General features: G+C 31.7%; 1 protein-coding gene and 1 non-coding gene across 4 annotated transcripts in view; one reads left to right on the plus strand and one right to left on the minus strand.

The window, feature by feature from the left end:
- Nucleotides 1–13,215, minus strand: part of LOC118200294 (potassium voltage-gated channel subfamily KQT member 1-like) — a 640,573-nt gene that overhangs the window by 440,376 nt on the left and 186,982 nt on the right. The window lies entirely within an intron of this gene.
- Nucleotides 3,902–3,974, plus strand: TRNAT-UGU (transfer RNA threonine (anticodon UGU)). The gene has a single exon. It is a non-coding gene; the product is annotated as a tRNA-Thr (tRNA).

Here is a 13,215-nt window from a genome sequence, read left to right on the forward strand (position 1 = left end):
TTTTAACATTTTGTGCGTTACCTTTCTTTATCATGATATTTATTAAATATCATGTTCTCCGCACTTAAACCATAAAATTCAACTCAACAGCAACATCGCAAAATAATTTTAAAATGAGTATATCTTTAGAATTTCCGATACACAGTCTCGCTCGCTGGAGATAAAAATGTTTTTTTTTTCCGGACAGTGTTGCCATTCCTCGCTTTGAAATCGTTTAGTTTGTTAATAAAAAATTATTTAATGTCTGACAAAATACAAATAGATAATTAAAAAAATTCCAAATTAGGGCTTCCAGATGCCCGTATTCGATGGAGGATTATCTTATTCAAAATTTGTTTAGATACCGCTGTTTTATCACAATGCGAGAAAGCTACATACATGTATGCAGATTCTTCATTATTTAATTTCTTTAAATATAATACAGGGCTGTAATATTTGGCGGCAACAGTTTGAAAAGGGAATCAACGCAAAATGCCAAAATGAAATTAAATAGCCCTTCTGGGCTAAACACCCTTTGGCCTAATAAAATATTACTCAAGATTATGACTAATTAATGAATTTAGCACTAAATATTATATAAATAACGCGTTATTAAATTATTTAGGGTTTGCAGACAGCTAATATAAGAATCCATTATAAAAAGGACTTATTTTTAAAGTTTCAGTGTATCTAGATCACCAGTATTGCCTCACTGTTGTTCTAGAACAATTTGTTAAAAAATTATTGCTATTTTTAAAGTTTCAGTGTTATCCCTCCCTGTATCACCTGTATTTCCAGATGGCGGTCCTAACTCTTGATTTTCTTCAAAGAAAGAAACGTTCCATGTTTAATCTTTATGTGCGTTAACGCTTAAAATAATCCTCTTCCTTCTGCATTTGTTTTGATGCCGAAAGATTTTGATACAATGTATAAAATTTAAACTATATTATAATTTTTTCAAGAATTTAGACTTTTAATTTTGCATCAAAATTCTCATAATATTAAGGAAAAGTTTTTTTAATTTGTCTTTCAGTTATTGTTTTATGAAGCATTTGAGAGACTCAAAAACAATTTACATTTCGGCTTCGAGGCAATTTAGATTCAAATAACTGTTAACCAAAGTATCATGAGCAATTCACATTGAAAACAGATAATTAATTTTCTTCAAAATGTGCAATGAGAAAACAAACAAAATACAAAGTTAAATTTCTAAAGTTAGGGATACAAAATAATATTAAATATAAGCAACATTTTGTACTGAACTTTTATATTAATTAAGACACATTCTTTAATTCACATTTCTTTAATTCGTGATGTATGATATTAAAAAATCTAATGTGTACACCACATGACTTCCATGTACGGAATATTAAATTATACGAATTTTTTCTTGCATTTCATTTAACTTATTAGATTGAATTAAACCTACTTTCGCCGACAGCGCATAAACCACAATAGAATAAATGCATTCTTTAAAATTCACTTTGTTTACCATAGCGACACTCTGGTGCTAGGTTTACTTAACAGTATTATATTTCGTTCATATTATAACTCAGTATGCACAAAATTTATACCATTTAAAGAATTATCGAATCGTTGCCACATGTTCTATTCAAATACTATAACAAAGCCAGAACGATGTATAAAAGAAATTAAGCAAACAAAACGAAAAAGAAACAGTTTTTCACAGACGATTGAGTATTTCTCATTCAATTAATTCAGTTTTCACTTCGCGACAAGGCAAAAATACATAAAAACTCAAAATATCTGTGTTAAAAATAACTAAGTAAATCTTAAATACTTATTTCCCCGAAAAAATTCCAGAAAGGATTAAGCATCATTTAATTCTCAATAATAAATGAAGGCGTTATTTTTGTGTTGCGAAGCTTAGTGTCTCTAGATTGGCAACAAATCTACAATTCTGCTGATTCAAATGTAAACAAATATGTCCGCCATGTTATTTAAAACTTAACCGCACTTAAACAGCTTTTAAATTGTTGATAATTGTACAAATATTGCTTCCAGAATTACGAAAGGCATAAAAACTTTAACCGGAAGATAAAAACAACATAATTCAATCATTTTTAAAGCAAAAAATGTACAATTTACAAACATATAAGAGTAAAGAAACTGATATCACTGAGCCGGGTAACAGAGTGGATATATTTATATACGTTTGGCGCAGCCGATTGAAACCAAAATACGAGGTGCACAACTACATGTTGTAGTAAACTTATATACAAAATTTCAACGTTCTGAGGCTACTCGTTTTTGAGTTATGCGAGATACGTACGTACGTACGTACGTGCGTACATACAAAAGAGTCTTTTATTCTGTCTAGATATTACGCAAAAACATCGTTAAATTGCATTCGAAAGCGGTCAAAGTGGATATTTTCGTTGAAATATGCTGCTTGAAGCTTTTCGCGATTACAATACTTCCTTTTTACTTCGTACAAGGAAGTAAAAAAGGCTCAATAAGTTTTTTTAAATATACCATAAAGGAGTGATGTAAATATAAAGTTTTAAAAAACTTTTATGCATCAAAATTCGTATTGTCTAGAAAAACTAGACATCCAATTACATAAAGAAGTATTTATCGGAAAGCGCTTTCAGTTTGCTTCGTAACTCGTCCTTTCTATATAAACAAAATATTTGTCATTTGCTTCTTCTGTTTTCTATGGAAAAAAGGAATTTTGTTCATATTTGTTTAAATAATCGATTTAATTACTTTCGAACTGTTTCTGTATGTCATAACTATTGCTGCTTGATATATCGCTCAGTAGAAGCAAAACAAGATAAGTTAATTGACTTAAAAGAATTGAATATACTACAATCTATACAATGTAAGGAAAAAGAAAGATGAACTCTAACTAGTGACCAGGATATTGTTAATCACAATGATTAAAAAAAGTAAACTACAAATTAAATTTTTTTTAGTAATAAAACCTTGAATTTCCGTAATTTATAAGCTGAATAATTTTGCGTATCTTACAACAATCCTGTTTTTCCTGCTTTGGAGAGGTAATTAGTGTAATGTTTAATTTAAAACTAATCTAAAAAAGACAAAGTTAACTCTCACTAACAATAAACTCCGGCGAGACTAATTCAATCTGCCCGTTAGTCAAATATATGTTCATGACAATTTTTAATACACAAAATAACACTTGTCAATTTACAAAATTCTTTTGTTACCTAATTGCGCTAAAGGAAATCTCTCAGCTTCTGTTTGCTAACCTTCTAATGTGCTAATCCAGCTTTCTATTGGGTACTAATATTTGAATAACAAAGTGAAAGAACAAAAAGACGAAGGTTTAGAAAGTGAAGAAACAAAAGAAGAATTTTATCAGAAAATTAACTAACCACTCTAACAAACACGAGTTTATTGACATTTCCTTTATAAATAAATATTTCAAATCATGTCCTGATTGTACATTTCTTAAATTCGTGATGTATGAAGCCATGCATATGCTTGCGCAATTCAGTGCACCATTTCTTGAAGAACTTTTATATATTTGAATTATATTCAAAGAAAGGAGCAGACACAGAGAGTATCTAGTCTAGGTTGCAAGATAGCCAGACAGCGAATGTGGCGTGTTTTAATATGAAAGTTAGGTTCAAAGTGTTTTGACTTCACAATTTCCTTATTGTTTATTTCTTAATACCTATTAACAGTATCGATTCTCAAATCTGAATTCATTATTAGCTAAAGGCTTTATGTAAGAGTTTGCGTCATTAGCGTTAAGTAGGAACATATGACATGTATTAATTTTGAAATGATGCAGTTTAGAGATGTTTATTAGAAGCAGTTACTACTGAAAGGATACAATTTTTTAAAATATTTTTCCCCATTTTCAGTGCTATTGTGCATTTGCTTACTTATTTTGTTGCTGTATAAGGCATTTATCCGGCCTTTTTAGCATGCCTTCGTGGTGCAGTGGTCAGCACACTCGACGTGTATGCGAGAGGTCCGTGGTTCGAGTCCGGGCGAGGGCACTGCCCATTTCTTCAATCTCCTATTTTGTTAAAAAATTCTAAATGTCTCTACAGTGGCGAACGAACTAAGAAAGGTGATGTATGATGATTCTCCGCCACCAGGATTTTGCGATTGGATCCTATAACCCTAGTCGCTCTTTAAAAGGGAGAGTATATAAGATATTTCTCCCGCCTTCTTAGCATGCCTTCGTGGCCTAATGGTCAGCACGCTCGGCGCGTATTCGAGAGGTCCGTGGTTCGAGTCCCGGCGAGGGCATTGTTCATTTTTCATCTCTCCTACTTCCAAAAAATCTTAATGTCTACAGCTGCTATAACATACTTACATGAGCCTCAAGGTATACCTTGTGGAACAGGAGGAGTTGAAATTAGAGTTAACAAAATAAATAAATAAAGGATAGATTACCAAATTCTAACGGGATGTTAAGATGTTAAGGGACTATTGAAAAATCAAAATTAGCATTTTGCTTTTATATGCTTTTACATATATATAATTAAATAAATCACTATATAACCTATATCTGCGCGAAATTTTATATTGTTTACCTGCCCTTCTAGCATGATATGTAACTAGGGATATATCATTCGTTGACAAAGTGATTCAAAGAGCCTCTCCTGATTACGCCAAAAAGTAGCTTTGTAGTGTTTACATACCAACAGCTCTTACTGGAAATGAGCCAGAAATGGTATGTTCTCTTTTTAAGAGAGAAAATAATGTTTTTCCTTCCACATTAAAAATGAATTTTTATCATTTCCATACTTATTGAATTTGTTTAATCTAAAATTTACTTCATACATCTATATAGAAAGGAAGTTTTAGGGAATTTCAATCTAGAGATGAAAGAGATCAGTCCACGGAATTAGGTTTTAAGTCGATTTTTCTGATCACACTGCTAGTTCAATTTCTTTCTCTTTTCCCTCCATCCTCGTTAATTGCTCTTGAACACCTCTCGTTCCCATTCTTTTCCATTAAGATCATTATTAGCAAACAGTGAGCCATAAAAAAGAACCCATTCAGTTCAGTGAGCGAGAGGTTCTGATTCAATCCCATAAAAGACCATTTTTGCCTATCTTTGTCTGTAAGATGTCTGACCTTTAAGATTGGAAGTCAATGTATGAGATCTTTCCTTAAATGAAACTAAAAAGTATCTAAGATAAACTGTTACATTAAGATGAATGTCAATGACCTTGTAACATAATATAGTCTTCATTTTATAATTCAAGTTCATTCATTTTGTGTTTATGTATATTCTCTACTCCTTCAACTTTCTTTAGTGAACTAAAGAAGTTACTCATAATTCTGTAACATTTTAAAAGATCATAACAAAGTATTTAAATGATACCGAGTTTTCTTATACTGAAATAAAGGTAAAAAATCCCTTTTTATACTTATTTCACAAATGATTAAATGATGCTCTTCACAGATACAGCAAAAATCTATACACCACTAGAAAACTTTACTTGGAAACACCGAAAAGCTGCTGACGTCGTAGTTATATGAGGTGAATGATCATTTTCTTTCCAACGTGATATTTCTCCGACATATTATTTCCCAAGACCGCTTGCGATAGTTCCCGAGTCAAATTTTGCCATAAAAACGGAGAACTTTTGCCCGAATATCTGAATCAAAATCTGCAACAAAGATTGGTTGGAAACTCAAGAAGAACAGATGATACGTTAATGCCATAGCCATTCCAGTTTCTAGTTTTAAATTCGGGTTGATAATTTTTTCCGTAAAGTTTTGTAAAGATTCTTGCGTTTATTCTTTCACGTTTTACACACTTTATGATGTTTAAAATGATTTTCTCTGGTTGGCTGTAATATACTGATGTATGCTTAGAACAAAACGGAGTGTTGGTTGAGTTGGGTGATATTTTGACTAGTTCAGTAGTTGATTTAAGAAATTTTATGACAACCGAAAACTTCCTCAGCACGTGCCTTTGCTGCGCTTTTCAAAAAGGCAATAAAAACTGAAACACAGGTTTATTTTGTATCGGCGTCCCACGCAGTAGTCTCTCGATGATCACGAAGGCTCACCTACCGGCGCTGAGGTGGAGGACGTAAAGAGTTTTGAACCGCTACCGAAAGCACGAGATAAGATTTAGTCCGTGTCAAATAAAATAGCGAGCCGTCAATTGGACAGTGGCTCCCAGTGCATTTCCAAGGTTGTCGCTACCACTGGAGGTTTCAAGTTACGTGTAGCTCAAACGGTCAATGAACATAAAAAAGCTATCTGGTTGATCCTGACAGTAGTCATATGCTTAATTCAAAGATTAAGCCATCAGGTCCAAGTACATGTCCTATTAAGGCGAAGCCACGAATGGCTCATTAAATCAGTTATGGTTTCTTGGATCGTACCTTGCTACTTGAATAACTGTTGTAATTCTAAAAATACATGCGGCAGTGTTTTGACCCTGAGGAGTCGAGCGCAGTTAGACGAAAATCAGTCGGACTTCCCCGTATCTGTATTATGTGATGATTCTGTGTATCTTTAGGTTGATCGCACGAGTTCGTCCCGACGGACGTATCTTTCAAGTATCTGCGTTATCAGCTATCGAAAATAAATTACTCGCCTACCATGGTCGCAACGAGGGACGAGGAATCTGGGTTCGATACCAGACAGTGAGCCTGAGAAACGGCTACCACATCCTAAGATGGCAACAGGCGTGTAAATAACTCACTCCCAGAACGGGAAAGTGTGACGAAAAATAACAATACGGGACTCTTTTAAGACCCCGTAATTGAGCAAACGTATGAATAACTCTGTATTATATGAATCAGTAAAGTTTACGTGAATAAAAATGTTATTATTATGCATAACTGAGAATACGCGAGTATAATTTAATCATAGATCTATCCTTAAATGTCATTTAAATTCCAAATATCAGATGCTTCAATAATCAAGTACTGCAGTTTTATTACGATATTGATCTCACTAAAATCTTATGTATGATTAACAGAAACAGAAAATTGAAAACCGAGTAAGTTACCGAAGGGTAAATAAACTGTGTAAGTAAACACAGACACTCGTTTAATTACGTTTATTGAACAGTCAGTTCGGATATTGCCTTATTTGCAGAATGAAAAAAAAATCAAACTTCGATATCTTTAATTGAAAATTCATGAAAATAAATGAATTCTGATGTTAAAACTGGATCCAAGAAAAATGAAAGCGTTCTGCTTGCAGGGCAGATGATTATTTATCTGTCCTATGATATTTCTATATTAGCTGATACATATTAAGCAGCTACACATTCTCTTTAATATTCTCTAAGACTATCACTAAGTAAACAAACAGACAAAAAGAAAGCTGTATATTTGAAAATAGCCTTGCTGACAAGTTCTGCGCAGGAACAAGAAAGTAAAACGCTTAGTAGTATTCTTTATTAGTAAATTACCAACCTATATATACAGTTTCTGGTATAAAAGTGATTTAAACCTAAAAGTAGCAAGAAATAGTATATTTAAGTGCAAAATATTTATTTGTTCAGCAAATCAATCTTTCAGTTACTGTGAATAAGAGTAATTAATACACAAAATAAATCTTTCGATTATTGATTGGTAACAAACTTCAGTAGAATACATTAGGTTTGCAAACAAACTATTATCGGAAAGATTCAGTTGTCGAAAGTTGATAACCAGTCAGTTGATTATCGAAAGTTCACTGTTGATGTTCCAAAATGTTAAAATAATTTCAAACTCTAAAATCAATAGAAATCATAAAAGCGAAAGGAAACTGTAATGGTATCTTGGTACACAGATTTTAGTCGAATGCCCGAAACGATGTTTAATGGTTTTACAAGCCGGCTATAGTGTAAGAATTACTGCCTCCAGAAATTGAAAGTAAATATATATAAAATCTTTATTTAAACTGCGTTGTTCAAATTGAAAAATCCAAATGGTAGGGAAAAAATTGTTTTATGATATTATTTCCCTGTAAATTATCACTTCATCTAAATTTGTGCTGCTATTCAACAAAGAAAAAAATAGAAAAGATTTAATTCTTCAAGGTTTAAGTCTGCATTTATTTCCCTAAATTGCTTGAGTACAAGGATATATAATGAGATATTCTTTTAGTAAGAAGTAATGTAATACGATAATGTATTCATTTTGTAAAACAAAAGCTGTTTTCAAAAATGAAAGTCCAGCAGAACCACTCTTCAATGCGATATTTAGACTAATTAATTGCTAACTTGCACTCTACAATTCGTAAATCTGAAAGAGAAAAAAATATTATTACGCGTTCATTAACTTTCGACATTCCGCCGTACAGAAGAGGGTTAACTTCCAAAATGCGCACAGGTCTTCAATAATTACTTGCTTTTAATTTAATTTCTTTTTCAAAGTTTGAAATTTTGTTATTCATGATTTAATTCACGTCCCCGTAAAACATATTTAACAATTTACATTCAAGTTACCTTAAAACAATTTTCGGAATTAAACTTCCTACCTCTGGGTTCACTCTTTTTAGATACTTCTACTAAAATTAATATTAGAAGATAATATAACCAATATTTCTTTAGTAAATAAATTAATATATATATATATATGCATACATAGGACAAAATGCTAAAACAAAACGCCTCTCGAACAAAAATACAGAAATAATTTGGTGAGTGAAACATTTAAAATATTTGTCCTTATTTTCGTACTAAAGAGGCGTTTTAATAAAATTATCCTGACCCCTTTCTCTGTTATTCAGGTGCACAGCAATACATAATACATCACATGGCTATTCCTCAAATATTGAAACACTGGTATACACGCAAAAGATCCTTTTATTTTTATTTTTATGTAATCTATTTGCTTTTAATATGAGGTTCCGCATTTTTACCTTTGAATTAATATTCATCACAGTTTTCTCTTAGTAAAATTATTAACTTAATTGTTCGTTAAGATTTTATTTTACTTGCACTGTCTTATTTTTTTCGAGTAATTATCTAATTTTATTTACAATAGATTTCGCAACTATATATTTGCATTTATTTAATAATTTTACTGATGGTTATAAGCAGAGTTGTGTGTTTTACCTATGTAATACTTTAACTAATGCTTTAAATGTAGACTAAGTCAAACATGAATGCAGGCACAATAAAAGAATAATGGTATTATGAAAAAGAGAAGTATAAAATTAATAATTAGATGTAAAAATGGATTGCAGATAAAAGAGAAAACAATACTTGAAATGCTGTTGCATTCATTGGGTTTTGAGGAATAAGAATATAAATAAAGTAGCCTGTTAATTATGTTAATTATTGAAAATATAAAGGTCTATTCGGTAATGAAAAAGGTCGATTAGCTGAAGTACATTAAAGAATAGAAGTTTGAGAATGTGGTAAAAGAGCAAAAGAAGTTTGATGGATGTTAAAGGAAATGAGTGGATTGCTATTTATTCAGAATTTTATATAAACGTGCAGTTAAACACAGAATGTGCAGAAATATATCAGCAGATATATTAAGATAATAATTACATACATATACAAATAGACAGATAAAAATTTTGGAAATGGTATTAGTCGTATGCACACACATGTGCGCTTAGATACGAGATACATGAAAAAAAAAATGATTAACTATGCATATATCTTAAATTAGAGGCCATAGGTTCGTTTAAGTACTGAAACAAATAAGGTACGTTTTCAGCCTACAATAATGTTGGTCACATACAATATTTTAACAGAAGTGTACAAAATTTTAAATATTTTTACTCTCTGTTTACAGTGAAAATCTAACCAAAGTAATGTTGTTCCTTAATCTATTCATAGTCGTTTTTAAATTATTTCTCTTAATTTAAAATTTTTCTTTGAGGAAACATTGTAAATATCGAATGAATGAAACTCGTCAGCAAATATACACACCGAGCCTAGTATAGAATTCAGCAGATGCATGGTAGTCAAGAAGCACATGCAGAGAAATATATTGCCTAAAGAGATTCTTGCTAAATTCACGACAACATTTACCAATTAGAAGAGAAATGACAAAAATATTCATTTCAAAAAGCGTATAAAACCAAATATTGTCAAATAAAAAATGCTAAATTTAGAGTTTTTGTAACTCAGAATTTCTTACCCATGTTTAATCTTTCTAACAAGCAAAAGCATTTTTGAGAAATCGCCATTTTAAAACTTTAATTAACATTAATTACATTAATTACATTAACACTAATTCACGAAATTATTCAATTAGCCTTGAAAACAATTTAATTACTTGAATCTCTGTTATTTTCTACTACATGATGATATTAAAATTTCATACGCAAATCATAAACAGTCACCGAGATTACAGATATAAAGTATTATTTTGAAGGATCTGATAGGGACTAAGAATATTGACAAAATAAAACGTACAAAATTCATCCAAAGTAAAAGACGATATCTAAAATGTTCTGTTGCCCCTACAGGTAAAACCTTAGAACACACGTTCTCGAATAAGAATAAATCCACTACCAAAGGTAGGATTTCACTGTTTCAAAAACAATTTATTTTACATAAACGGATGGACTCAAACGGTAGAAAACCTCTGCAAAAAATATTGGCATTGGGACGAGTGTAAACGTATGACCCAAATGGGATAAAACCTTTTCAGAAATCATGATGTAAATGCAGAGAAACGCATAGAATATTTATATTTTACTATTTATAATATTAGTTATTAAAAATTTATCAGTATAATTATTAAATACAATGAAAGAACTTAATTTTATATAAACTACCCTGATAGAAAATTCCAAACTCCTAATTATGAATAAATCTCATTTACGTGACAGGTCTTCTGAAGGTGCTCGACACTGGTGCTCTTCTGAAGTCAATTATTAGTCACAGACTAGATTACGTCAACAGTTAGAGCTTAATTTAAGATAATGGATTAAATAAAACTAAGAAAGTAAGTTAGCATAATGACGTGCAAGCTCACGGTTTCAAAATACTGACGTGCAAGCTGGCGTTGACCTAAGATCGGCAATACAAGCCTAATAGCAAAAACGCTTCCAAACTCAACGCCACAGAATACTATTCGCAAAAAAATCAAATAAGCAACGTAATCTTTAAGAAGGCAAGAACAAGCTCTGGTTCTACCTCTAAAACCTTTTTTTTTAATAGTCTCTTCTTTCTATCTCATTTGATTATCCCGGGAGGCAGAAATTTACATTCTGGCAGGAAAATGGAATTGAGAGCGATAAAAAAGTGAATTAAAATATCAGGTTAGAAACTTAAAGGTGAACTCTATAAACCATGAGTTTGAAAAGCTTGAAATATTTAGTTCATTTTTTGTAACTTTTTCTTGAGCTATTATTAGATCATGTCTTAAACTGCTTATTGTTTATTGCTGATGAGTTATAGCTGACGATTCTTTTCTTTAAATTATGCATATTCTTTCTTATAAATTTCCAAGTTGGAGTGCAAAAATTTGCTCTATCTCTTGCACTCAACCTTACAAGCAAGCTTGGTACTCAACCTTGCAAGCAAGCTTGGTATTCTGAACCTTTAAGTTCTGATATGTCATGTATAACTACATTTGGAATACCTCATTTTGTCTTCTTTTCAATGAATAGTATCACAGTTCTTGTTTCTAAAACTTTCTTTTCTTGTTCAGAAATCCCTTGTTTTCTCATTTTCCTTAAATTCAAATCGCTTATTCATTACATCTCCTAGAAGATCGTCTGCTTTTCAGTACAATGAGTTTTTACGTTTTTTCCTTTTTGGGTTTTTTGAACTGCAACGTTTCTTCAGTTGTGTAATATTCACTGGCTTTTTCCCTCTCTATCATATCTGAAGATATCTCATGTTGCTGCTTTCATTTCATTCTAATTAATTCTAATTCATGTTCTTTGCTAATATATGGCGTACCATTAACAGTACTAGATTTGAAAGCTTTCTTTTTCTCTCCGTCTATTTTTATCATATTTAGGCAGGAAGATCATTTTCTACAGAACTTCAAATTCGTTATATTCAGGCACTTCATATGGCCGATAATCTGGTTTCTTCTTATTTTCATCATTCTTAACAAATCGCTCAATGAGAAAAATATTCACATTCTCAAAAGCATCTTCAACTTATTCAAGAACACCTTTATCTTTTAGTGTTAAGATCACTTGATTATTTTCTTTAAAAGCATTAGTAGAATGACTTATAGTTAGTCCTTTTAAATCTTGAGATGTATGCACTTTTGTTTTATTGAATGTTTCTTCTACTAGTGTATCAATTACAAATTCTTCATCCATTTTTTCCAACATCTTAGCACTCATTTCAGCTGTTTCTTATTCTTGCAACATCTTCTGATGTTTAATAACCCAAGCAGCTGCTAATTCCTCCTTTGATTCAGAATTAGTGAATATTTTATTTTTCTTAGTTTATTTTCTATCAGTGTCATCTATTTCATGACCTTAAGTTTTCCTCGGAGAGCTTCAGATTTCTTCAGTTCGCTGATGTTTTCAGTTTTAACAAAACCTTTCGAAGGTTCACTACTAACTTATTTGTCTGCATTATCCTGATCCAGACCTGAAGTCTCATTTCCTATAGCCAATGGCTTTAAACGTCGTTTCGCACGCAAAGTGTTTGTTTCAGCACTACTTACAATGTAACTGAAGATCAGTATGCTTGTCAAATGCTGGATTAGGATTATCGTCGTCGGGAGGTTCTTCTTTAATTTTTACATCACAAATAAAGGAATTTTTTTCCGATTTATTTCGAGATGAGGAATCGTATTAAGGATACCCAACATGCTTTTTGGCACTTGCTGCTGCTAAGCCATATTCTTCCATGAATTGTTCATTAGCAATTTGTCCAAAAGCCTTCATTATCATTACTTGTTTCCAAATGTTTTTCCATTTCCTCAACATCTATACTTCGACTGTAATTAAAAATTTTCCTTTTGTCATGATCATCCTGCTCCCACCATAGTAATCTGAGAATGTCGAAATCCGCTCCCTATTTTAAAGAAAAAGGCTGAGTCTATATTTCGTACATCTGAAGCTAACATCGGAGTAATTACAACCTTTCCGATCCACTTCGAGCATCCCTTTACGACCTACAACTGTCCAACCAAACTTTGTTTCCACAACGGAAATACCGGATTTAAATCTTTTCAATTTTCCTGTCATTATCTTACTGCTTACATTTGCATCTATGAAACGTTCTGTGGGGACAATGAAATCTTCTAAATGTATCCCCATATCGGGAAAATCATCTTCACTCAGTTGTGCGTCCGAAGACATAGGTAGGTGCAATGGTAGTTCTCACTGCAATCA

This window comes from Stegodyphus dumicola, chromosome 9, assembly GCF_044657685.1.
Source record: "Stegodyphus dumicola isolate Sdum_Otavi_A_Nest chromosome 9, ASM4465768v1".
Classification (NCBI taxonomy): Eukaryota; Metazoa; Arthropoda; class Arachnida; order Araneae; family Eresidae; genus Stegodyphus; species Stegodyphus dumicola.